Source organism: Notolepis coatsorum, assembly GCF_963971535.1.
Source record: "Notolepis coatsorum genome assembly, chromosome: 15".
In the NCBI taxonomy this organism is placed as follows: Eukaryota; Metazoa; Chordata; class Actinopteri; order Aulopiformes; family Paralepididae; genus Notolepis; species Notolepis coatsorum.
This window is the reverse complement of record NC_140179.1, coordinates 69,115,449-69,120,057: the sequence shown is the minus strand read 5'-3', so window position 1 is coordinate 69,120,057 and position 4,609 is coordinate 69,115,449.

The following is a 4,609-nucleotide window of genomic DNA, read 5'->3' as shown; positions in this document are numbered from 1 at the left end:
TTTAAGTTTTGACGACAGTGAGAAGGGTCTTTGTTCTGTTTTCACCCATAAAGAAAGGCTTTTACATGTCAATACAACTAGGCCTGCAATGGCCACTAGGCCATTTGGTCAACATAATCATAGTCAGCTAAATCCAGCAGGCCTACTATAGTTTTGCAAAGATAGCGAGCATGTAAGCATTCAGTGTCTCAGTAGTAGTGGTTCAGCAACAAGCCTTTAAAATCACTCAAAATGTGCCTTTTCAGCACTTTTTAATGTGGATCATTTTTCTGTTTGTTGGAACACGTGGAGCTGAGGCCACAATGCGCGGCACCGCGTCACGTTGCTCCTCCCACCGCCTCTGTACCCCCTGCTGCTGCTGGCGAGAGAGAGAGAGTAGCGTCAAGTTACTGGCCAGTTGCAAACACTTGAGTTCCGGTATAGTGATTTTTGCATTCAAAATAAAAGCGTTGGAATGTTACATATGAATTGTGTTTTGATTGATTGATTGATTGATTGATTACACATTGTATTAACAGATTGCAGAATGGGTACAATACAGTACGGCTCAATACACACAATTGTTAAGGGGATGCAGACCAGAGAAAGACTTTCGTCTTGTTTACACCAGGGTCCCCCATTTTCAATGAATCCTAACATATATGACATATACATTACATACAGGTAGACAGTACTGTTACATCTAGAGCCATTTATGACATACCAGATCTACAAATATACAGTACTGTTTATGAGTACAAAAAGAGTCTAAAAAGAGAGTATATACATTTGAGGGGGAAGAAACTGTACATTGGAGGAGGTGGGGGGGGGGGGGGGGGGACTGTACATTTTGCAGTAGCCGCTTACGTGTCTTATTTATGCTGTAACCGGGGTGGGAATCACCAAAGAGCTGTAGTCATTTAGCTGACCAGAGTGACTTGCAGATTGTGAACAACCAGGGGGGGGTACAACTGAACTCTGCCAGCTAAGGGTGAATGAATGAATGAATGAATGAATGAATGAATGAATGAATGAATGAATGAATGAATGAATGACAACTTTATTTAACAGATTGCAGAATGGGTACAATACAGTACGGCTCAATACATACAATTGTTAAGGGGATGCAGACCTGAGAAAGACGTTTGTCTTGTTTCCATCAGGGTCCCCCATTTTCAATTCATATAGACATTTATGACATACACAACATACATGACATTTATGGCATAGGGACATATAGGTATTTAGTACTGATACATTTGTGACATAAACGGTATTCAAATATACAGTACTGTTACCCCTAGATCCTGACAGAGTATATACATATGATGGGGAGGGGACTGTACATTAGGAGGGGGTGGGTGGGTGGGTGGGAGAGAAATATACATACGGCGGGGAGGGAATATATACATGCGGTGGGGAGGAGACTGTCTATTAGGAGGTGGTGGGGGTTTTGGGCATTTACGGTGGCCAGTTTCGAATTGCAGCCTCCCGTAGGTGCTCTTTAAGAGCGGTTTTGAATGTGGGTAGTGATTCACATTCCTTTACAGCTTTGGGTAGGGCGTTCCACATTGTTGTGGCATAATTGCGAAACGTGTTTAGTCCCTTGTTTGAGCCGAATCTGGGTTTTACATGATTTGTTGAGCTTCCTCTGGTGTAGTGGTTGTGGTATTCACTGACCTTTGGGAAGTATTTTGACATGTACATGGGTACCCCGGTCGTATAGTGTATCTTGTAGACCAGGCCCATTGCAAGTTGCTGTACTCTGTCGTCTACTCTAAGCCATCCTATAGGTTGTCAAAGTGGGCAGGGGTGAGGTGGGTTCTGGGGTTCAGGTCAAGTAGTAGTCTGACCAGTTTGTTTTGTGATGTTTGTAATTTTGTTTTAAGCGCCTTTGAGGTGCTTTGGTACCATGAGGTGCACGCATAGTCGTAGTACCCTTGAATGAGTGCTCCTGCCAGAGTCTTCAGGGTATTCTTTTTTACCAGAGAGGAGATCCGGTACAAGAATCTAGTTCGTTGGTTGACTTTCTTTATTACATTGGATGCCATTTTGTCACAGGAAAGATTTGCCTCTAGGATGGAACCCAGGTAGGTAATTTCGTCTTTCCTTGTGACAATATTGTCACCCACTGTAACTGAGAAGCCGTCGGTCTTGCTGAGTTTGTTATTTGAACCGAAGAGAATGGACTCTGTTTTGCCCATGTGTAATGATAGTTTGTTATCAGCGAGCCATATGCAGATTTTGCCTAGTTCTGTGCTGAGGGTTTTTTCAACCTGCAACTTGTTCTTGTCAGAGACCAGCAGGTCAGTGGTATTGTTCATCAAATAGTGTTGAACTTGAGTGCTACACTCTGAGTGCATAGTAGTAGTATAGACATATTAGCATGGGATGCATGTAGTAGTATAAGGATAGTAACATACTAACATAGTACATCGTGGTGGTAACACTAAAAATGTTCGTTTTCTTCCTCCAGATATAAACATATTTTCAATGTCCTGTGTTTCAGACTACTGTGAGGCAAATCAGTTGTGTTGTTATTACACTGTGTGTGTGTGTGTGTGTGTGTGTGTGTGTGTGTGTGTGTGTGTGTGGGGGGGGGGGGGTAGACCTACAACAACACACTTCAATGCGTGGTTTCAAATCAAATCAAATCAAATTTATTTGTAAGGTGCCGACAACACACGTTCTGTATCATAGTGGATCCGCTCGGCGTCACTCATGCACTATCTCGCATACGTGCACACGCACTGAATAAAATTCCACAATGTACCTTTATCCCAGTATTCGTCTGACCACACCCCTCGTTAGCTTACCTACATAAGCAGGTGTGTGGTCACCTGCTCTCCTCCTTTTTCGCTTTCACCACAAGGCGTGCCTCGGTAGATCCCCACTTGACGTGATGTGATAGTAGGAGAAGAGTTGGAAAACAAGAGATACGTTGACATCATATCTTTATTTTCTCTCTCACTATATTCGAGAAAATACGGCGATATTGTCTTCGTACTGGAGTGTCTGGAAGATGATGATCATTCTAAAAAACCTCCACCGGTTTTCGTATTGGGAGTTTGCGCCGCTACATGCCTTCCAACTGCAGTCCTTGCTGTGGCTGGTTGCGGTAAAAGCACAGCTGGACTGTAGGACGCGCCGCTGTTGTGAGAAGCGGTGGGTTCCAGGTTCGTGAGTAATGTTTTGCTTGCGAGCTCCACTTGTCTGTTAGTGCTATGGGGGCTAGCTGACAATGTTTACGAACGCCGGCCCCAGATTAGGGTCTTTTGTTCAGCCTCTTAGGCAATGGCGGAAGACCTTGGTCTGAAGCCCATTATAGTTAACTAGTGGGCCACGACCAATAACACTGGTGATCCCTGTGTTTTCTGGACGAGTGGATGTTTCTCTGTCACCGTGAGGCCCCGTCTTTCATATACAAATGAGAGTATTCCCTCACGAGGAAATATGGGCATGGATGTTCGTTAGCGGAAGATCTGTGTTCAAGTCAGCTACAGCCCAGATGGGAATTGTGCTGGCTCCGTCGGGTGTTGGTAAAATCACTGTTGTAAACTGTGTTAACATCTTGTTGTGGAAAATGTGTATACGGGGGGGGAGGTAGGAAAGGGTTAGCCTTGACTAGTTTAATATAGGTCAACTAGCAGAGCTCAAAGACACTAGGGCGACAGTCTGGCTGATGTTTCTTAAAACAACCTCAAGCCTCAAGGGTATAGGACAGATAGACATTTTCAAGTAAATCACATCTTGTTCTTTTCTTCTTTAATCTTGACTCCAGTTTTGTCTCAGGGATGACAAACCTTTAGACTTATCTTCTGTTTTTATTCTCTTGTTGTGGAAAATGTGTATACGGAGGGCAGGTGGTCAGATAAGGGGTCGGCAGGACCTCGATGATTCCGGGAAAGGGAGATGTGTGGAAAACAGCATCATATCTGTCATGTCGGGGCGGGGCTGGGGAAGGTATTATCTCGGGGCACGTAGAGTTGGGGGGGAAAAGTGTTTTTTCCGTTATGGTGACCGTCTGGTAATCCATAGACTACCTTCTTTCAACCTCTTCTGTTAAACTTCTTTTCTTAAATAAATTACCTACTTGTTAAAATTGGAAACAACGTCTCCTGCTGTGTCAACGACAACCAAGCCACAACAATCTTGTTTCTCTTTTCTCTTAAAAAGTGAGGAGGGTTTCAGAACGGCGGCCTGTCTGAGTGTCTTGTTGTATTGTTGTGTACGAGTTCCGGTGGTAGCTAATTAGCTTGCGTGCTAGTTGTGGCCTACTGTGTTAGCCAGTCAGCTGTTAGCTGCGGCGCTAGCTCGCTGTGTTTACCAAGCCTGTTGTGCTAGGCTAGGTAACGTTAGCTTGCTGCTATCGGCCGAGAGCGGCCGTTGGCTTAATGCTACACTGTTGAACGTGCTGTGACGATAACATGTTTTTAACACTCTTGACTACGACGTCATCTTTGACAGAAGATGTTCGTCGAACCTGCCCTGAGCCAGGCCGGCGAGGACTGCGTCAACAAAGAGCACCGTAGCGGCGGGTTGGAGCAGCGAGCTGCCCGTGTTGTCAAACACAGGAGGCTGTGTTTACTTCGGTGCCATGTTAGAGACTGCAAATTGCTTGATCTGCGCT